Below are 23544 nucleotides of genomic sequence, written 5' to 3'. Positions count from 1 at the left end.
GAGAGGGGTTGGAGGATAGACATGAGGTGGTTCATCGCTACTGACATGTAGCCATTCAAATTGGGCTGAGAGGGGATCTAGGCCGATCAGGATATACTATTGTCAACTGATCACCCCCCCCCCCCCCAACCACCGAAAGGAATTACGCCTTGGACAAGGCAGTTATTGGAATTGTCATGAGGTTCCTATTTGGTTTATTGTTGGTTAACCTTTTTCAATTATTTACTGTTTTGCTCCATTCTAGGTCACACAGGTCACATGCACTGCAATTTAGCCGCGTAATCCCGAATACACAGATAAAATGGCGCCATTAGTATTTAATATAGCTACTTTTAACGTACATGGATGTAACGGCCCTGTCAAGCGGAGACGTACGTTCCGAATAATAAAAAATGCTGCAATTGACATAATAATGTTACAGGAGACTCATTTTACGTCCCGGGGTATACCCAACTTGAGCAGTTCTTAGTTTCTCCATTGGTATCATGCATGCTCAGATAAACCAGCTTCCAAGGGAGTTAGTATAGGGCTGAAAAGGGGATTACCCTTCACGTTCCATTCCCAACTGATAGATCCAGAGGGCAGATTCATACTAGTGAACTGTGAGATAGGACACACAAAAATTACATTATGCAATTTATATGCACCTAACGTGAAACCAGTGAGTTGGCTGTTAGAGATTCTGGACAAGATTGCTGCTTTCTCTTTTGGGTGGATATTGATAGGAGGCGACCTGAACCTAACCTTAAACCCACTACTAGATTCTTCATCAAAGAGATCGGCTGTCTCATTCAGGGCTCTTAAAGCTCTGAAAACGAGTCTGAATGACCTACACGTTGTAGATGTATTGCGTTCATTGCACGGAGACAAAAGGGATTATACCTTTTACTCAAATCCTCACAAGTCATATCAAAGACTTGATTACCTGTTTATTCCTGAACAGCAACTAACCCTAGTCAAGTCAGCAAATATTGATAGTATAACGATCTCTGACCATGCCATGATGCACTGTGCCATTGTGCTCCCGGAGGTAGTTGGGAGAGAGTGGTCGTGGAGGTTGAACCACACGCTGCTAGATAAAAAAGCACAAGTTGATGGTATCTCGAACAAACTGAGAGATTATTTTGAGATAAATGTAAATCCGGAGACGACACCCGCGATCGTCTGGGAAGCGCATAAAGCGGTGATTAGAGGTGAATTTATTGCTTTAGGTTCGCATCTCAAGAGAGAACGCACGCAACAGATGGTGGACTTATTGTCCAGGATCTCTCAGCTAGAAAAATTGCATAAAAGGTCATTGGCAGTGAAGGAATTTGATGCACTAGTAACCCTCAGACAAGATTTGAAGTCTCAGCTTAATATACGATCCGCGAATGCGTATCTAAGAATAAAACAAAAACATTACGTACATGGGAATAGGGGTAGCAAAATACTCTCGGCAATGATCAAAAAGAGAGCAGAGCAGTCATTTATTAAACAGATGAAAACAGCAGATGGTACCCTTACTACAGATGACAAGGAAATATCTGAAGTGTTCACAAGTTTCTATCACGATTTGTATAACATAAGAAAAGATGAGTCAAGAGAGTTTTCAGCAGAAAACTGTAATAAGATAAAAACCTACTTGAATAATCTTAATCTACCCATGCTGTCTGGAACGGACAAAGAAGCGTTGACCGCTCCAATATCATTAAATGAAGTGGAGAAAGTGTTAAAAACTATTCCCAAAGGTAAGAGCCCGGTACCAGATGGTTTAACAATAGGCGCATATTACGGTATTACCTAAACCAGGCAAGGATCCGGCCCTGTCCGCTAGTTATAGGCCAATATCACTGCTTAATGCAGATATCAAACTCTGGGCTAAGATACTGGCACATAGAATCGCGGCCTTGCTTAAGATATTGGTTTCCTCTGATCAATCTGCGTTTGTGGGGGGTAGAGAGTGCAGAGACAGTACATTCAGGGTACTACAAGCTCAACAGTTCGCTCTGTCGCAAGGGAAGGGGCTCACTCTCCTAAGCACAGATGCTGAAAAGGCTTTCGATAGGGTAGATTGGAAGTTCATGGAAGCCACTTTACATAGATTTGGTTTTCCTCCTCAATTTGTGACCGCTGTGCTGTCTCTGTACTCGCCTACTCTGTTCATATTGTGTTTGGAGACCTTTCTGCAAGCAATAAGACAAGATAGGGACATACAGGGGCTTAACATAGGCTCTCAGACCCATAAAGTCGCAGCATTCGCTGATGATATGCTTCTGTTGGTGTCCAATCCATCACAGGCTTTCCCAGCCTTATTGAAACAGTTAGAGGTTTTTGGGGGTTTATCTAGTTTTAAAATTAATCTATCCAAATGTGTAGCTTTAGGAATTAATATCTCCCAAACTACCATAGCTCAACTTAAGGCCAATTTTCCATTTCAATGGCATCCGGATAGTATATGTTACTTAGGAGTAAATATAACTAGAAACCCTGATCAACTGTTTATGCAAAACTATCCCAAGTTACTATCTGACATTAAAACCCAATTAAAAGATCTGAAAGTCCCTTTTTTAACTTGGTTAGGGAGAAAGAATGTACTGAAAACGTATGTTCTCCCAAAATTTTTGTATTTGATGCAGACTTTGCCTATAGCACTACCCAGTCACTATCTAGCTCAAGTAAGGAAAACTTTTTCCACGTTCATCTGGAATCAGGCACGACCCCGATTAGCATATCGGAGACTGACATTACCCAGGCATAAAGGAGGCTTTGGATTGCCGGATATCAGCAGTTATTACGGAGCAATACAAATGAGACTCCACGCAGAGGTCACAAATCCCCGAGGTACTAAATTAGGTTGTCAGATCGCTAGAAAGATTTTAGGGCCCTGCAATTTAGCAGTATTATGGAACCCTGATAAGAAGTCCTTACGCGGGAAAAAGATCCCCTGCTCACTAAAGGGTATGATGGACAGTTGGCTTAGATTGGGGAAACATTTACATCCCTCCAGTTGCCTATCTCCCTTTATCCCTATTGGATATATTCCTTATTTATACCAACCCAACTTCCAAGATGATACAGGGCTATGGGCATCATTAGGGGATAGAGCGATCGGAGATATCTTAGAGAACAGAATAGTCCCCTCTATCCAAACATTGAGAGAAAAGTTCAAACATGTCCCATGGGCTACAACCCATTACTCGCAGTTCCAGAAGGTGTGTGAATGGTATTTGTTACACTCCACATGTAACTATACACCTACGTGGTATGACGCAATATGGAATCAATCAATTCATAGGAAGGGAGTCATTTCGACATTATATAACAAAATATTAGAGATTAACCCTGACCCTATACCTTCATTTGTAGAACAGTGGGGTAAAGATCTGGGAATGGCTTTGGATGATGACGTGGTTAAAAGAATACTAGCTCATTCTCATGGTTATTCTGGATGCATCAAGATTCAGGAGAACGCTTTTAAAATAGTCACGGGATGGTATAAAACTCCAGATAAGTTGCATTCCATTTCTTCGTCAATTTCAGCCGATTGCTGGAGGTGTGGGGAAACCACGGGCTCAATGTATCACATATGGTGGTCGTGTCCTCAAATTAAAAAGTTTTGGGATTCAGTGTCAACAGAGGTTCAGAAGATATGCAAGATCAGTTCTCCCATCAATCCATTAGTGGCCCTGCTCAACATCCCTGATAGTCATTTTAAATTGGCCAAGAATTCCTTACCAGCTCAGCTGATAGCAGCAGCAAAGCTACTTATTCCAAAATATTGGTTGTCCAAGGAGATTCCTAGTCTGAGAGAATGGGTGTTCAAAGTAAGAGAGATTTATCAGTTAGAAGAACTGACCAGTTGGGAGACGCTCTCTCACGACAGATTTATTTTAGCCTGGGAGGGTTGGTCTGATTGGTATACGAATTATAGGGGCTGAGAGATTAGCGAATGAAAGTTCCTTCCTGGAGTGCAAGGAAGCTGACAGAAGTAGAATAGGTTGGGATAGTAAGATACCCATTCCGCTCATGAGGCATAATGCACTTTTCATGTACGACACAAGGGCACAATAGTGCTGGATTATCATAAATCTCTAATATAAGAGGCGTTTGCGGTCTCCTTTGCAATGTATGTAATGACCTTAACTGTACCTGACAAAATATGTGTATCTTAATGAATGGAGTATACCATATTGTATATTTTACTTTTATGTTCATGTTTACACCAATGCAATTGTCTTACTGATTGACGATGATATTGTCAAATTTAAAATAAAGATTTGAGAAAAAAAAAAAATGAACCACTCAATTTGGAACAGATACCGGAGGACAGCGAGATGCCAAGCATTGAAAGTTTTGGACCTCGGTCAAGTGTTGCGGTTTCACGGATGAGAGACTGTTTTGCAGATTATTTTTGCTTGGAAGCAGGAAGGGTGGACTGGCAGGACAGATTTGTATAAACATTTTGCAATTCATTTTCAAATAACCGTTAATTTCTGTTTATTTGGTGGTTTATACAGTTTGTTGCATTAGTTTTCAATTGGATTTGTGGTTCAATAAATATTGGTTTTCAACGTACTTGAAATTTTCATTGAATATATATTTTTTCCCACGATAGAAGAGAAACACATTATTGCTTTGCTACACTGATGATGTTGTATTATGTGAGGCATGTTTTTAGATACTCATTTTCAATCTTCCAACGTGAGAAGCGACACATACTTGTATCGCTCCACTGGAGCAGGCAGATTTTATCAGGCCTGTTATGTAGTAATAATCTGCCCACGCTAGAGGAGCGACACATACTTGTGTCGCTCCACTGGCGCAGGTAGATTTTATCGGGCCTGTTATGTAGAAATAATCTGCCCACGCTAGAGGAGCGACACATCTTAAAAAAATTTTAATAAATACAAAGCAAATACAATTTTTAAAACAAAAAATATTTTTAAATAATATAAATAACTTTTTTTAACCCCTTCAAGACCAGGCCTATTTTCATTTTTACATTTTTGTTTTGTCCTCCGTCATGTTCCTAAAGCCATAACATTTTTATTTTTCCGTTCACATAGCTATATGAGACCTTTTTTTTTTGCGGGACAAGATGCATTTTTTAATGCCACCATTTAATTTACCATGTTTTGTATTAGAAAAAATTGTTTTATATGTAAAATTTGGAAAGGGTGGTGATTCAAACTTTTAATATAGTGGTGTTTATTTAAACTTTATTTAACTTTTTTTTTTTTTTACAGCAATTAGCCCCCATAGGGGCCTCGTACATGGGATCTTTTGATCCCGTCTCCTATTTACGATAATAGAGATCTATTACGGTGAATAGGATTTTTACACACTCCATTCTGCGCTATGCCTCGTGCATAGCTCAGTATGGAGAAAGCCATGGCAGGCCTGAATAGCTTCAGCAGCGTCCATGCTGCCATGGCAACCGATCAGAGCCCCGCGATTTCACTGCAGGGGCTCCGATTGGAAGGATGATGGAGGCGCATCACATTACAGGTGCCGCGATGAGCCTTGATCGCGGTACCTGAAAGGTTAAATGGCAGGGGCGGCGCGATCGCCGCTTCCTGTTAGTGCAGCCGGCTGTATCATATAGCCTGCAGATCATGCATACGGAGCCGGATCACTGCAGAGGCCCGCTCCATACATTCCCTGTCACGCAATGACATACCTTTACGTCATAATGTGTGAAGGGGTTAAATAACATTAAAAAAAGGCTACAAATGCCTGTAAGTCGGATCGGTGGGAGTAGATGGTTGGGTGGTGAAGGGTTGAACACTGGTTGGTCCCCCTCGTTTCAGTGCCCCTGTGTGTGTTGTGGCAAGAACAACAGAGGGAGTATTCAATCTGGATGGGGGAGCAGGAGAAGGAGTTGACCGAGCAATAGTAGAAGGAGTGGTGAAACTGGTAGCAGGAAAGTATCGAGGAGGAGAAGGAGAAAAGTGCTCGGTGGAATGGGAATGGGGAGGCTGGGATGGGGGCTGAGGAGGTAGGAAAGGGGGGTAGGTAGTTTGGGTAGGAGGTTGTTGAGGTTGTGATGGGGGATAGGGCATGGATGGGGGATAGGGCATGGACGGGGGATAGGGCATGGACGGGGGATAGGGCATGGACGGGGGATAGGGCATGGACGGGGGATAGGGCATGGACGGGGAATAGGATGTGGGGCGGTGCTGAAATTGCCACAAGACACTGTCCACCTATCTTCGGGCCTCAAACAACTGGTCGGGCGTAAATCGTTACATCACGGGGAGCAACGATAACCAATAGTGATGCACAGGACCCAATTGCGACAAATGCACCGACCCCTCCTGCAGACGTTGCATTGTGTCCTCCAAAGCGGCAACTCTATTGGTGAATCCCATCAAGGACTCGTAAACGAGCCTTGTGAGATCCTCGTAGTCCGCCTGACGGATCCTACCGGTCCTCTAGCGACGCATCAATGCCTAAAAAAGTGGTGCCATTGTGACCATTGTTGAGTCGCCAAAGGGCACAGGTAGGGGAACATTGAGGTCCCGACCAGCTGTTGGAGTAGGATGTGAGGGACCCGCGGTGGGCGGCTTTTCGGGGACCGCCTCTGGTGCTCCAGCCTCTGGAAGGACTTTACGAGGAGGTTGGTGCGCCCAAGTACTGCTAGATGCGCTGTAAAGGAAAAAAAAAAATAAATGTATGGAAAAATAGGGAACTATATGTGGATGTGCCGGACAGAGTGTCAAATGACAGTCTGCCTATGCCACACACATAGATTGGAGATTAACATTCATAATTATTATAAACATTAGAGCTTACTTTCGCAGCTGTAGTGTTCTACAAAGAAAACCTAATGCGGCTGCATACCGGTACGGCAGCTTTTGGCTTGCTCTTGAACCACTCGGTCGCTTGACCTCCTCGTTGTAGTAATTTTTTCTTTTTTTTCTTGTGGACAGGGACTACAATCCTGGTGCGGTGGCGGTCAATGAGGGATGGCTATAATGCGGTCCCTCATTGACCGCCACCGCACCAGGATTGTAGTCCCTGTCCACAAGAAAAAAATTAATTAATTAATATTATAATAATTTTTTTCAGACATCAAAAATGGTTAAGTATTTGTTTGAATATGCCACAACAACAATAAAAAAATTATTGATGTTCACTATAGGTAGTAGTGACCAACTTCAACCAGACAGAAAACAAATTTTGAATGAAAAGTATACATGTGCATTATACTACTGTATACTTACGGCACTCCTCCCGTTGACTCTCATTGAGGTCGTCCCAATTAGGCACTAATACTTTGCATATCTCAAGCCAGAGGAGCCGGGTAGCATGATGGTCTGTGTGGCGGCGGTCCGTGTGGTCCCACAGTGGTGGTCTGTCCTCCACCATCTGGATGAGGAGTTAATTGTCTATAATACAACTGCCAAATTCCTCTTCATCCGTTCTGGTGGAGCCTCTGGAACCCTAAAAATATAAAAAAAATAAAATAAAATATTATAACCTCATATTTGACAGATTTGCTATTAAAAATACTCATTGAGGAAATACTCACACGACGCCGCGGGCAACCCGACTTCCTCTGGCTTTTGATTGACGACCTCTTTTGGAGTCAATGGGACGAGCGGCCTGTAATAGAAATAACAATAATAAAAAAAATTTAAAAATATACAAATCATAATATTGAGCCCAAAAAAAAAAAAAAAAAAGGATATATTAAAAATTTACCGCTTGCTGTCCTCCACCACGACTTCATCCTCTCCAGCGGTCTCTGGGCCAGGAGGCCTCTCCTCCGCAGATGATGACTGAAAATGAAATATTTATAATGCGTTCATAATGTTATAATGCTGAATGCTTCCAAAAAATTGTTACCGTATCATGTCTACGACGACGTCTTGGAGGAGAGGTCCCGGCCTCAGTAGAAGATGATGAGCCTGTAGAAAAAAGAAATATTAAATTAGATCTGAACTATTATTAATACAAAAAACCCACACAAATAATACTTAGTTTTATCCTAATGCATTCTGAATAGAGAGAAATCCATTCAGGATGCATCAGGATGTCTTCAGTTCAGGACCGGAAAGTTTTTTGGCCGGAGAAAATACTGCAGCATGCTGCGCTTTTTGCTCCGGCCAAAAATCCTGAACACTTGCCGCAAGGCCGGATCCGGAATTAATGCCCATTGAAAGGCATTAATCCGGATCCGGCCTTAAGCTAAACATCGTTTCAGCGCATTGCCGGATCCGACATTTAGCTTTTTCTGAATGGTTACCATGGCTGCTGGGACGCTAAAGTCCTGGCAGCCATGGTAAAGTGTAGTGGGGGGCGGGGGAGCAGTATACTTACCGTCCGTGCGGCTCCCGGGGCGCTTCAGAGTGACGACAGGGCGCCCCTCGCGCATGGATGACGTGATCGCATGGCACGTCATCCATGCGCATGGGGCGCTCCGACGTCATTCTGGAGCGCCCCGGGAGCCGCACGGATGGTAAGTATACTGCTCTCCCGCTCCCCACTACTACTATGGCAACCAGGACTTTAATAGCGTCCTGGCAGCCATAGTAACACTGAACGCATTTTGAAGACGGATCCGTCTTCAAATGCTTTCAGTTCACTTGCGTTTTTCCAGATCCGGTGTGTAAATCCGGCAAATGGAGTACACGCCGGATCCGGACAACGCAAGTGTGAAAGAGCCCTTACTTGACATTCTTCTTGAAAATTTCTTAAATTTTCTATCCAATGGGATTCGCTTTTTCTTGCGAGCTGGTCAATTTTTTTTTTTCTTTTGAAAATTATTTTTTGTAAAATTTTTGGGACTACATGAGAAAAAAAAAAGGCGAGTTAACATGTTGTAGGAGTACTACCCCTAGCATCCCCTATTTACTTGCACCACATGCAGTGCCTATTCAAAACTACATAAGCACTTGCATGTGGTGCAAGTACATAGTGGATGCTAGGGGTGGTAGTCATCAGGACTACTACCCCTAGCATCCACTATGTACTTGCACCACATGCATTGCCTATGCAAAACTACATAGGCACTGCATGTGGTGCAAGTACTTAGTGGATGCTAGTCAACAGGACTACTACCCCTAGCATCCACTATGTACTTGCACCACATGCAGTGCCTATGCAAGACTACATAGGCACTGCATGTGGTGCAAGTACATAGTGGATGCTATGGGTGGTAGTCATCAGGACTACTACCCCTAGCATCCGATCCACTATGTACTTGCACCACATGCAGTGCCTATGCAAAAGTACATGTGTCCCCACTGGTGGTACAAGTACATAGTGGATGCTAGGAGTAGTAATCAACAAGACTACTACTCCTAGCATATCCATTTACTACAGCTCCTATGTGTAAATACATAGGAGCTGCTTATATTTCTTTTCCCTGCAAAGACGACAAAGACGAAAAAAACAAACAAAACTTTCTACTCACCTCGAATGGCGTCCAGCCTTCTACCTCGCAGGCAGAATCGAAGAGAGACAGGAAGTTGACGGCACCCACAGCTCCACCTATTCGATTGCACAGGCACAGAAAAAAAAGCCAGATCCGTCGATCAGGCAAACAACTGAAATCTTTGCGATGGATCCGGCTCTAATGCATTCCAATGGAGAAAAACGCCGGATTGGTATTCTATTTTGCCTGATCAGTCAAAATGACTGAACTGAAGACATCCTGATGCATCCTGAACGGATTACTCTCCATTCAGAATGCATGGGGATATGACGGATCAGTTGTTTTCCGGCATAGAGCCCTTTTGCCGGAACTCTATGCCGGAAAACAAAAACGCAAGTGTGAAAGTACCCTAAGGCCTCATGCACACGACCGTTGTGTGCATCCGTAACCGTTGTTCTGTTTTCCGTGATTTTCTGCGGACCCATTGACTTTCAATGGGTCGGTTGAAAACTCGGAAAATGCACCGTTGTTCTTCAGCGGCTGTGATCCGTGTTTCCTGTCCGTCAAAAAAAATAGGACCTGTCCTATTTTTTTGACGGACAACGGTTCACGGACCCATTCAAGTCAATGGGTCCGTGAAAAAACACGGATGCACACAAGATTGGCATCCGCGTTAGTGATCCGTGTCCGTAGGCTACTTTCATACAGACTGATCCGAAGATCCGTCTGCATAAAAGCTTAATTTCATTGGTGGCCAGTGCGGCACCCCCTCCCTCTACTGTATTAATTTCATTGGTGGCCAGTGCGGCCCCCCCCCTATTGTATTAATTTCATTGGTGGCCAGTGCGGCCCCCCTCCCCTGTAATAATTTCATTGGTGGCCTCTCCCCCTTCCTCTTCCATCATTGGTGGTAGCGGAGAGTTCCGATTGGAGTCCCAGTTTAATCACTGGGGCTCCGATCGGTAACCATGGCAACCAGGGCGCTACTGCAGTCCTGGTTGCCATGGTTACTTAGTAATATTAGTAGCATTATACTTACCTTCTGCGATGTCTGTGACCGGCCGGGAGCTCCTCCTACTGGTAAGTGAAAGGTCTGTGCGGCACATTGCTTAAAGCACAGACCTGTCACTTACCAGTAGGAGGAGCGCCCGGCCGGTCACAGACATCGCAGCAGGTAAGTATAATGCTTCTAATATTGCTAAGTAACCATGGCAACCAGGACTGCAGTAGCGTCCTGGTTGCCATGGTTACCGATCGGAGCCCCAGCAATTAAACTGGGACTCCGATCGAAACTTTCCGCTGCCGACAATGACGGGGGGGGAGGGGAGCCACCAATTAAATAATTAATACAGTAGAGGGAGGGAGGGGGTGCTGGGCCACACTGGCCACCAATGAATGTAATACAGGGGAGGGAGGGGACCGGGGGCACACTGGCCACCAATGAAATTAATACAGTAGAGGGAGGGGCGGCTGCACTGGCCACCAATGAATGTAATACAGGGGAGGGAGGGGGTCTGCCCCCTGCTGCCTGGCAGCCCCTGATCTCTTACAGGGGGCTATGATATGCACAATTAACCCCCAAGGTGCTGCACCTGAGGGGTTAATTGTGCAAATCACAGCCCCCTGTAAGAGACTGGGTGCTGCTGGGCAGCAGGGGGCAGTCATGTACTCAGTTCTAAGTATATTCTAACTTGAAGCGTCCCCATCACCATGGGAATGCCTCTGTGTTAGAATATACTGTCGGATCTGAGTTATCACGATCTAACTCAAATCCGATGGTATATTCTAACATAGAGGCGTTCCCATGGTGATGGGGACACTTCAAGTTAAAATATACCCTGACTTTACAATGAAAGTCAATGGGGGACGGATCCGTTTGTAATTGCACCAGACTGTATCAACGTCAAACAGATCCGTCCCCATTCACTTGCATTGTAAGTCAGGACGGATCCGTTTGGCTCCGCACGGCCAGGCGGATACCAAAACGACTTTTTCCTTCATGTCCGTGGATCCTCCAAAAATCAAGGAGGAAAAAACGGACACTGATCACAGAACCCGTTTTTGCGGACCGCAAAAAAAAAACGGTCATGTGCATGAGGCCTAAAACAGATGATTTCAGTTTCTTGGCTACACTAATCCAGTTGCAGCATGAGGTTAAAGAGCCATACTTTTGGAGGGTGACATGTCTAAGTGGATTATTCAGTTCACAGTCAAACAAAAACCATGCAATAAACGGATGTTTATAACAAAATGCTTTATTCATACAAAAATAAACAGGTAAAATGCTAAATTCATTTCTTCCCGTTTTGAGCATTTATCATAACTAAAAGTTACGTAACAAAATACATGTAAAAAAAAAATGGAAGTAGATCCTATGCTTTTCAAGACCACTTTCACACTGTCCGTGTTTGGTCCGTGACTTCCATCAGTAATTCTGAGCCAAAACCAGGTGCAGGTCAAAAACACAGAACAGGTGCAAGTCTTTCCATTATAACTTATCTCTGTGTAGGCTCTTCTCATGGTTTTGGCTCATGCACACGAACATATTTTTTCCCCACAGCTGATCGTCATTTTCTTCAAAAGGGCTGCGAAAGATGCAGACAGCTCCCTGTGTGCTGTCCGTACCGTGGCACCTGCAAAAAATAGAACATGTCCTATTTTCGTCAATTTAACGGACAATGATAGGACTTTTCAAGAAGCCAGGATGTTTCATTCTGCAAAATGCGGAATGCACATGGCCTGTCTCCGTGCTTTGCTGATCCAAAATTTGTGGACTGGAAGACAGGCTATAGTCGTGTGCGCAAGCCCTCACTGATCAAACACTGGCTGTGTGAAAGCAGTCTAACAGCTCCATCTTAAACGGAATCTGTCACCAATTTTGACCATATAAAACCGTTAAAATAGCAATGTGCAATAAAGTACCTTCTTAGGGCCCTTTCACACTTGCGTTGGCCGGTTCCGGCATAGAGTTCCGTCGTCGGGGCTCTATGCCGGAAGAATCCTGATCAGGATTATCCTAATGCATTCTGAATGGAGAGAAATCCGTTCAGGATGCATCAGGATGTCTTCCGTTCCGGAACGGAACGTTTTTTGGCCGGAGAAAATACCGCAGCATGCAGTACTTTTTGCTCCGGCCAAAAATCCTGAACACTAGCCGCAAGGCCGGATCCGGAATGAATGCCCATTGAAAGGCATTGATCCGGATCCGGCCTTAAGCTAAACGTCGTTTCGGCGCATTGCCGGATGCGACGTTTAGCTTTTTCTGAATGGTTACCATGGCTGCCGGGACGCTAAAGTCCTGGCAGCCATGGTAAAGTGTAGCGGGGAGCGGGGGAGCAGCATACTTACCGTCCGTGCGGCTCCCGGGGCGCTCCAGAGTGACGTCAGGGCGCCCCAGGCGCATGGATGACGTGATCGCATGTACACGTCATCCATGCGCCTAGGGCGCTCTGACGTCATTCTGGAGCGCCCCGGGAGCCGCACGGACTGTAAGTATGCCGCTCCTACTATGGCAACCAGGACTTTAATAGCGTCCTGGCTGCCATAGTAACACTGAAAGCATTTTGAAGACGGATCCGTCTTCAAATGCTTTCCGTACACTTGCGTTTTTCCGGATCCGGCGTGTACCTCCGGCAAGTGGAGTACACACCGGATCCGGCCAACGCAAGTGTGAAAGGGCCCTTACCTACATGTGTCTTCTTTCTTTTATTCCACTTTTCATTCTTATAAAAAAGAGATTTTTTTGATATGCAAATGAGGTTCCAAGGTGCCCAGAGGGGCGTTATTACTCTGCTCTATTGCCCAGTAACGCCCCTCTGCAGTGCCCAGCCGGCCTTTCCTCCAAGCCCAGCATGCCTCCTCATAAATAAATGTCCTCCCACATACTTCCCGAATGGCGCTGCCTCCTCCCCACCACGTCATTTAATTTATTCTTTGCAACATCATGCTTCCTCCTCTTTTGGACTACGGTGCCGCCCCCTCCTGATTACATCATTAAATGTATTCATAGCACCGGCCCTCCCTTCCTCCTCTCTTGTCCTCCGGAAATCCTGCGCAGGCGCAGTATCTGTGAGTGCCTGCGCCTGCACGATTCTCCTGGTCCAGAGGGCAACAGCCTCAACAGTGTCACTGGGCATGCGAGGAGGCGTGCTGGGCTTGGAAGAAAGGCCGGCTGGGCACTGCAGAGGGGCGTTACTGGGCACTAGAGCAGAGTAATAACACCCCTCTGGGCACCTTGGAACCTCATTTGCATAGAAGAATGAAAAGTGGAATAAAAGAAAGAAGACACATGTAGGTAAGAAGGTACTTTATTGCACATCGCTATTTTAACGGTTTTATATGGTCAAAATAGGTGACAGATTCCCTTCAAATGGAACCTGTCACCATGAAAATGCAACGTAATCTGAAGGTAGCATGTTATAGAGCAGTGTTCTTCAACTCCAGTCCTCAGGGCCTACCTACCGGTCATGTTTTGAGAGTATCCCACAGAATGAATACCTGTGGTAAGTCCTGATGCACTGACACTAATTGTATCATCTGCTCAATACTAAGTAAATCCTGAGCACATGACCAGCAGGTGGGCCCTGAGGACTGGAGCTAAGGAACACTGTTATAGAGCAGAAGGAGCTGATGAGATTGGTATATAGTTTGCGGGCAAATAGTATAAGTTTATTTCAATGACCATATTTAAATTAAAGTTTAGTCTTGGCTTTGAAATCAAGCAAGCAGTCTCTGCGGGCTAGAGCTCATGCACGTGGCCGTTGCCGTTTTTGCAGTCTGCAAAATACGGATACCAGCCGTGTGTGTTCCGCATTTTGTGGAACGGAAAGTCTTGCCCTCTACAGAACTGTCCTATCCTTGTCCGTAAAAAGGCTGTCAATCACTAATAGGACTTACTTCATTTACTTCAATGCCCAAAATGAGCATGGAAATAATTAAGTTACATGTTATAATGAATATTTTCCTATAAAATTATATATCTGCTCAGCTTCTTGTGCTCCATAACATGCTGCCTTCAGCTCATACCATGTTCTATGTGAAATTCCCTTTAAGCAACATATCCTATGTCCAATGATTAAAATATAACTAAGCTTGTCCATAAAAGAGTGGCTTACAAACTAACCGCTGAAGTGTCACACAATTCTACGTATATAAATTACTGAAGTATGTAACTAGTCCACAGTTTTGAAATATATCTAATTTAGTGAGACACCATCCACCCAACTGACATGCATCTGTAAAGTTCACACTCCTGAATCCTAAATTTAGTAGTGAGAAGTGCCATGACATGTACTCATCTTGACTTGATTATACTGTAATATTTCGCCAACTAGACCACTATTATAAGGTGTATAATGATACAACATCAAATACATGAAAATATCAGTAATTTAAACACACAATATATGAAGGTGGTATTAACAATACAGCATACAGCCAAAGACTATACAAATTAAGTTATAATACAAGCTTCAAAATGTCACAACATTCATTTAACTACATTTTCACTATTCAGTGTGTTCCCTTTCCAACCCAAAAGTGAATAACATTCTAAAAAACAAAACGTTTAATTTATTCCCTTTTAATCTTATAAATACTAGCTGACAATATAATATAATAGCAAGTGTATTTCTACAAGTTTTAAATACCATTGTGAATGTGTATGCAGCTATATTCTGCTATCAGAGATAATAGGATAAAAGGTATAAATATATCTGCACACTGCAGATTTTCCATGCAGATTTAAATGGGGTCCCAATTATTTCCATTGGGAAATATGCTGTGTATAAATGGATTTTATGGATTGTTATGGCCCTTTTGACAAGGTTTTAGCTGTTTAAAGAGGTTATCCCACAAAAATATATCTGTATTAGGCTGGGTTCACACGGGCGTGTCCGAATTAGGTCCGGATGCGTCCCGGTGTATTGCGGCAAACCCGCGCGATTAGGTACACAATTGCAGTCAGTTTTGACTGCGATTGCGTTCCGTTGTTCAGTTTTTATCGCCCGGGTGCAATGTGTTTTGCACGCGCGTGATAAAAAACCGACTGTGGTACCCAGACCCGAACTTCTTCACAGAAGTTCAGGTTTGGGTTCGGTGTTGTGTAGATGTTATTATTTTCCCTTATAACATAGTTATAAGAGAAAATAATAGCATTCTGAATACAGAATGCTTAGTAGGTGATCAATTGAGGGTTAAAAAAACATAAAAAAATTAACTCACCTTCTCCTCTTGATCACGTAGTTCCCGGTCTCTTCTTTACTTCTTTAATGATGAACTACCGGCTAGGACCTGTAGTGACGTCAGATTACATGCTCCAATTACATGGTCCATCACCACGGTGATGGACCATGTGATTGGAGCATGTGATCTGACATCTCCACAGGTCCTTTAGCCGGTAGTTCAACATTAAAGAAGAGACCGGGAACTACGCGATCAAGAGGAGAAGGGGAGTTAATTATTTTTACCCTTCAATTGATCACCTACTAAGCATTCTGTATTCAGAATGCCATTTCCCTTATAACTATGTTATGAGGGAAAATAATAACATCTACACAACACCGAACCCAAACCTGAACTTCTGCAGACTAGGTGTGTAAAGTCCAACGAGTACCTTTAGGCTTTACAGGGTTGCTCACAATTTAGCCCCGCCCAAAATGCCAGAACAGTAAACACACCCCACAAATGACCCCATTTCAGAAAGTAGACACCCCAAGGTATTCGCTGAGGGGCATATTGAGTCCATGAAAGATTGAAATTTTTGTCACAAGTTAGTGGAAAGGGAGACTTTGTAAGAAAAAAACAAAAACTCGCCATGCCCCTCACGGAATAACTTGGGGTGTCTTCTTTCCAAAATGGGGTCACATGTGGTGTACTTATACTGCCCTGGCATTTTAGGGGCCCTAAAGTGTGAGAATCCAAATGCCTAAAAATGCCCTCCTAAAAGATACTCATTGGAATTTGGGCCCCTTTGCGCACCTAGGCTGCAAAAAAAAGTGTCACACATGTGGTATCGCCATACTCAGAACAAGTAGGGCAATGTGTTTTGGGGTATATTTTTACATATACTCATGTTGGATGAGAGAAATATCTCTGTCAAATGACAACTTTGTATTAAAAAAAAAAAAAAAAAAAAAAAAAAAAAAAAGGGAAAATGTGTCTTTTAGGCCTCATGCACACGACCGTTATGTGCATCCGTGGCCGTTGTGCCGTTTTCTGTTTTTTTTCGCGGACCCATTGACTTTCAATGGGTCCGTGGAAAAATCGGAAAATGCACCGTTTTGCAGCCGAGGCCGTGATCCGTGTATCCTGTCCGTCAAAAAAATATGACCTGTCCTATTTTTTTGACGGACAACAGTTCACGGACCCATTCAAGTCAATGGGTCCGTGAAAGAACACGGATGCACACAAGATTGGCATCCGTGTCCGTGATCCGTGGCCGTAGGTTGCTTTCATACAGACGGATCCGAAGATCCGTCTGCATAAAAGCTTTTTCTGATCTAAGTTTTCACTACGTGAAAACTCATTTCCGACAGTATATTCTAACACAGAAGCGTTCCCATGGTGATGGGGACGCTTCTAGTTAGAATACACTGCAAACTTGGTACAAGACTGCCCCCTGCTGCCTGGCACCACCCGATCTCTTACAGGGGGATATGATAGCACAATTAACCTCTTCAGGTGCGGCACCTAAAGAGGTTAATTGTACTATCATATTCTCCTGTAAGAGATCAGGGCTGCCAGGCAGCAGACCCCCCCCTCCCCAGTTTGAATATCGTTGGTGGCACAGTGTGTGCCCATCGCCCCCTCCCCCTTCCTCCCTCTATAGTTAAAAATCGTTGGTGGCACAGTGTGTGCCCATCGCCCCCTCCCCTTCCTCCCTCTATAGTTAAAAATCGTTGGTGGCACAGTGTGTGCCCATCGCCCCCCCCCCCCTTCCTCCCTCTATAGTTAAAAATCGTTGGTGGCACAGTGTGTGCCCATCGCCCCCCCCCTTCCTCCCTCTATAGTTAAAAATCGTTGGTGGCACAGTGTGTGCCCATCGCCCCCCTCTATCTCCCCCCCCCATCATTGGTGGCAGCGGAGTTCCGATCGGAGTCCCAGTTTAATCGCTGGGGCTCCGATCGGTAACCATGGCAACCAGGAAGCTACTGCAGCCCTGGTTGCCATGGTTACTTAGCAATAGTACAATAGTAGAAGATTCATACTTACCTGTTTGCTGCTGCGATGTCTGTGACCGGCCGGGAGCTCCTCCTACTGGTAAGTGACAGTTCTTTAGCAATGCACCGCACAGACCTTTCACTTACCAGTAGGTGGAGCTCCCGGCCGGTCACAGACATCGCAGCAGCAGGCAGGTAAGTATGAATCTTCTACAATTGTACTATTGCTAAGTAACCATGGCAACCAGGGATGCAGTAGCTTCCTGGTTGCCATGGTTACCAATCGGAGCCCCAGCGATTAAACTGGGACTCCGATCGGAACTCCGCTGCCACCAATGATGGGGGGGGGGAGATGGAGGGGGGCGATGGGCACACACTGTGCCACCAACGATTTTTAACTATAGAGGGAGGAAGGGGGGGGGGAACGATGGGCACACACTGTGCCACCAACGATTTTTAACTATAGAGGGAGGAAGGGGGGGGGGCGATGGGCACACACTGTGCCACCAACGATTTTTAACTATAGAGGGAGGAAGGGGGGGGGGGCGATGGGCACACACTGTGCCACCAACGATATTCAAACTGGGGAGGGGGGGGGTCTGCCCCCTGCTGCCGGGCAGCCCTGATCTCTTGCAGGAGAATATGATAGTACAATTAACCCCTTTAGGTGCCGCACCTGAAGAGGTTAATTGTGCTATCATATCCCCCTGTAAGAGATCGGGTGGTGCCAGGCAGCAGGGGGCAGTCTTGTACCAAGTTTGCAGTGTATTCTAACCTGAAGCGTCCCCATCACCATGGGAACGCCTCTGTGTTAGAATATACTGTCGGAAATGAGTTTCACGAAGTAGCTCATATCCGACAGTATATTCTAACGTAGAGGCGTTCCCATGGTGATGGGGACGCTTCAAGTTATGTTCGGGTGTCCGCCTGGCCGTGCGGAGGCAAGCGGATCCGTCCAGACTTATAATGTAAGTCAATGGGGACGGATCCGTTTGAAGAGGACACACTGTGGCTCAATTTTCAAACGGATCCGTCCCCATTGACTTGCATTGTAATTCAGGACGGATCCGTTTGGCTCCGCACGGCCAGGCGGACGCCAAAACGACTTTTTTTTTCATGTCCGTGGATCCTCCAAAAATCAAGGAAGACCCACGGACAAAAAAACGGTCACGGATCACGGACCCCGTTTTTTCGGACCGTGAAAAAAAACTGTCGTGTGCATGAGGCCTTAGAGAGATATTTATCTCACCCAGCATGGATATATGTAAAAAGACACCCCAAAACACATTGCCCTACTTCTTCTGAGTACGGCGATACCACATGTGTGACACTTTTTTGCAGCCAAGATGCGCAAAGGGGCCCAAATTCCAATGAGTACTTTCAGGATTTCACAGGGCATTTTTATGCATTTGGATTCCAAACTACTTCTCACGCTTTAGGGCCCCAAAAATGCCCGGGCAGTATAAATACCCCACAAGTGGCCCCATTTTGGAAAGAAGACACCCCAAGGTATTTCGTGAGGTGTATGATGAGTTCATACAAAATTCTATTTTTTGTCACAAGTTAGTGGAATATGAAACTTTGTAAGTAAAAAAAAAAATAATCATCATTTTCTGCTAACTTGTGACGAAAAAATAAAAACTTCCATTAACTCACTATGCCCATCAGCGAATACCTTAGGGCAGGCATGTCCAAACTGCGGCCCTCCAGCTGTTGCAAAACTACAACTCCCAGCATGCCTGGATAGCTTACAGCTATTAGGGCATGCTGGGAGTTGTAGTTTTGCAACAGCTGGAGGGCCGCAGTTTGGACATGCCTGCCTTAGGGTGTCTACTTTCCGAAATGGGGTCATTTGTGGGGTGTTTCTACTGTCTGGGCATTGTAGAACCTCAGGAAACATGACAGGTGCTCAGAAAGTCAAAGTGTGTAAATTCCCCTTTTTGCACCATAGTATGTAAATGCTATAACTTTTACCCAAACCAATAAATATACAACTATTGCATTTTTTTTTATCAAAGACATGTGGAACAATAAATTTAGAGAAAAAATTTATATAGAAATGTATTTTTAATTGAAAAATTTACAACAGAAAGTGAAAAATGTTTTTTTTTTTTCAAAAATTTCGGCCAATTTCGATTAATAACAAAAAAAAGTTAAAATGTCAGCAGCAATGAAATACCACCAGATGAAAGCTCTATTAGTGAGAAGAAAAGGAGGTAAAATTCATTTGGGTGGTAAGTTGTATGACCGAGCAATAAACCGTGAAAGTAGTGTAGTGCAGAATTGTAAAAAGTGGTCTGGTCATTAAGGGTGTTTAAGCTAGGGGGGCTGAAGTGTTTAATACCAATAGTTCATTCCAATCTCACATAAGGTGAAGAGTGAAGGATGTGGCTTAGTAATCTCAGTAAAGGTATGGTAGATTAATACACTATATGTGTGACAGACAAAGGAAAGTGGATATAGTCAATGTCAATAGCAACCACTATATCCAATACTCTTAGTTCAAATGAAACATTGATGATTTTCCAGTGATTGAGCAAGCAATTCACTCTAACCGCATATGTATAAAATATAAAAAATATATAAAAACATAAAATATATATTTATCTCAATGCATTGAGTTAGTGTTTGTTATTATATTCACTTCAAAGTTCTCCTTGGTTGGTTCTTCCTTGATAGTAAGGACTTAACCCCTTCCCGACCAGCCCCGTAATAGTATGGCGCAGCGGGACGTGACTTGCCGCCCAGCGCTCTACTATTATGCCGGGCTGATTGGGCGGGTGCAGTAGCTGCGCCTGCTCGATCAGCTGCAGTCTGTAATACACTTACAGCCAATGCATCACAATACAGAAGTATTGGGATGCATTGTTAAGGGGATCAGACCCCCAAAAGTTGAAGTCCCACAGTGGGACAAAAAATTAAGTGTGTCAAAAAGCCATTATTTGTCACCTTACATCACAAAAAGTGTAATAGCAAGCGATCAAAAAGTCATACGCACCCCAAAATCATACCAATCAAACTGTCATCTCATCCTGCATAAAATGAGACCCTACCTAAGACAATCACCCAAAATATATAAAAACCTATGGCTTTAAGAATATGGAGACACTAAAACATGAATTGTTTTGTTTAAAAAATGCTGTTATTGTGTAAAACTTAAATAAATAAAGCATACATATTAGGTATCGCCACGTCCGTAAGAACCTGCTGTATTAAAATATCACATGACCTAACCCCTCTGGTGAACACGGTAAAAAGAAAAAGTGTGTCAAAAAAGAATTTTTTTGTCACCTTACATCAGAAAAAGTGATACCCAGCGATCAAAAAAGTCATATGCACCCTAAAATAGTACCAATTAAACAGTCATCTCATACTGAAAAAAATGAGCACCTACATAAGACAGTCGCCCCAAAAAAAATAAAAAAAATATAATAAAATATGGCTTTCAGAATATGGAGACACAAAAAATTATATTTTTCAAAAAAATGATTTATTTATTATGTAAAACTGAAACAAACAACCATAAAAAGTAGTCATATTTGGTATTGTCTCGTCCATAACAACCTGCTCTATAAAAATACCATGTTATCTAACCTGAGTTGAGTTTTGTTTGGCTGTTAACTCTTGCTTTGGTAGCGGGAAAAAATAGATTAAAATGGAAAATCTGCCAACAAAGTGAAATTCTGTAATTTCATCTCAATTTTCCATTAATTCTTGTGAAACACGTAAAGGGCTAACAAAGTTAGTAAAATCAGTTCTGAATACCTTGAGAGGTGTAGTTTCTAAAATGGGGTCATTTTTTAGTGGTTTCTATTATGTAAGCCTCACAAAGTGACTTCAGACCGAGCTGATCATTAAAGGGCTTCTGTCACCCCCCAAAAGTCATTTTTCATTTTTGGGCTACTTAAAATCCTTATACTGCGATTTTTCAATATATAGCGCTCTTACCCTTTTTCGTTCTCTAGTTTCTTTAAAAACCGCACTTTTATAAAAGGTAAATTACCTCTCTAACAGCAAATAGGGCGGGTACTTGCTGGTAGCCGCCGCATCCTCCTTTCAAAAAAATGCCCCCTCCTCCTGTTGATTGACAGGGCCAGCGAGCGCTCTCATCCTCTGGCTAGCCCTGTCTGTGTTCTAAATCTCGCGCCTGCGCCGTACCGGTCTTCAGTCGCTCAGCCGCTCCTTCCTCAGTGTGCCTGCGCCGGGTGTAGATGCAACGTCATTGGCGCAGACGCATTTAGGAAGGAGCGGCCGAGCGAGCGTCTTCGCCCACTGAAGACCAGTACGGCACAGGCGTGAGATTTAAAACGCAGACAGGGCTAGCCAGAGGACGAGAGCGCTCGCTGGCCCTGTCAATCAACAGGAGGAGGGGGCATTTTTTTGACCTACTTGCTGGTAGAGAGGTAATTTACATATTATAAAAGTGCGGTTTTTAAAGAAACTAGAGAACGAAAAAGAGTAAGAGCACTATATAATTAAAAATCGCAGTATAAGGATTTTAAGTAGCCCAAAAATAAAAAAATTGGGGGGGGGGGGGGAGGGGGTGACAGAAGCCCTTTAACAGGTGGGTTTTGGAAATTTTCTGAAAAATTTAAAGATTTGCTTCTAACGTCCCCAAAAATAAAATGGCATTCACAAAATGATCCAAACATGAAGTAGACATATGGGGAATGTAAAGTAATAACTATTTTTGGAGTTATTACTATCTATCTATTATAAAAGTAGAGAAATGGAAATTTGCTAATTTTTCCACATTTTTGCTATTTTTTTTAGAAATAAAAATTACATTTCTTGACTAAATTTTACCACTGTCATGAAGTACAATCAATATGTGATGAAAAAACTATTTAAGAATGGCCTGGATAAGTAAAAGCATTTTAAAGTTATTACCACATAAAGTGACATGTCAGATTTGCAAGAAATGGCCTGGACAGGAAGGTGAAAACTGGCCCTGCTAGTTTATTAGAGCTAGGCATGTATACCTGAGTCAGTCTGTCAATGATTGTCAAAAGATCTGTAATTACCTTATAATAACAGCTTTCATTAACCAGCTCAGCTCCCCTAGCTTAAACCCCCTTAATGACCAGACCACTTTTTACAATTCTGCACTACACTACTTTCACGGTTTATTGCTCGGTCATACAACTTACCACCCAAATGAATTTTACCTCCTTTTCTTCTCACTAATAGAGCTTTCATTTGGTGGTATTTCATTGCTGCTGACATTTTTAAATTTTTTGCTATAAATCGAAATTGACCGAAATTTTTGCAAAAAAATGACATTTTTCACTTTCAGTTGCAATTTTTTATTTTTTTTTAACTACATTTCTATATACATTTTTCTCAAAATGTATTGTTCCACATGTCTTTGATTTAAAAAAAAATGCAATAAGTGTATATTTATTGGTTTGGGTAAAAGTTACAGCGTTTACAAACTATGGTACAAAAATGTGAATTTCCGCATTTTGAAGCAGCTCTGACTTTCTGAGCACCTGTCATGTTTCCTGAGGTTCTACAATGCCCAGACAGTAGAAACACCCCACAAATGACCCCATTTCGGAAAGAAGACACCCTAAGGTATTCGCTGATGGGCATAGTGAGTTCATAGAACTTATTTTTTGTCACAAGTTAGCGGAAAATGATGATTATTTTTATTTTCTTACAAAGTCTCATATTCCACTAACTTGTGACAAAAAATAAAAAAACTTCCATGAACTCACTATGCCTATCACGAAATACCTTGGGGTGTCTTCTTTCCAAAATAGGGTCACTTGTGGGGTATTTATACTGCCCTGGCATTTTAGGGGCCCTAATGCGTGAGCAGTAGTTTGGAATCCAAATGCGTAAAAAATGCCCTGTGAAATCCTAAAGGTGCTCTTTAGAATTTGGGCCTAGGCTTCAAAAAAGTGTCACATGTGGTATCGCCATACTCAAGAAGTAGGGCAATGTGTTTTGGGGTGTATTTTTACATATACCCATGCTGGGTGAGAGAAATCTCTCACCCAGCATGGATATATGTAA

At 43.3% G+C, this 23544-nt stretch overlaps 1 protein-coding gene across 1 annotated transcript in view; it reads right to left on the bottom strand.

The window, feature by feature from the left end:
• Nucleotides 1–11603: 11603 nt before the first annotated feature.
• Nucleotides 11604–23544, bottom strand: part of SLC29A2 (solute carrier family 29 member 2) — a 238240-nt gene continuing 226299 nt past the window's right edge. The window contains exon 14 of the transcript XR_006386902.1: nt 11604–11997. The gene's annotated coding sequence lies outside the window, so the exon portion shown is untranslated. The remainder of the gene's footprint in view (nt 11998–23544) is intronic.

Source organism: Bufo gargarizans, chromosome 10 (genome assembly GCF_014858855.1).
Source record: "Bufo gargarizans isolate SCDJY-AF-19 chromosome 10, ASM1485885v1, whole genome shotgun sequence".
In the NCBI taxonomy this organism is placed as follows: Eukaryota; Metazoa; Chordata; class Amphibia; order Anura; family Bufonidae; genus Bufo; species Bufo gargarizans.
The sequence above is the reverse complement of the archived record's forward strand: the minus strand, read 5'-3'. Positions and strand labels throughout refer to the sequence as shown.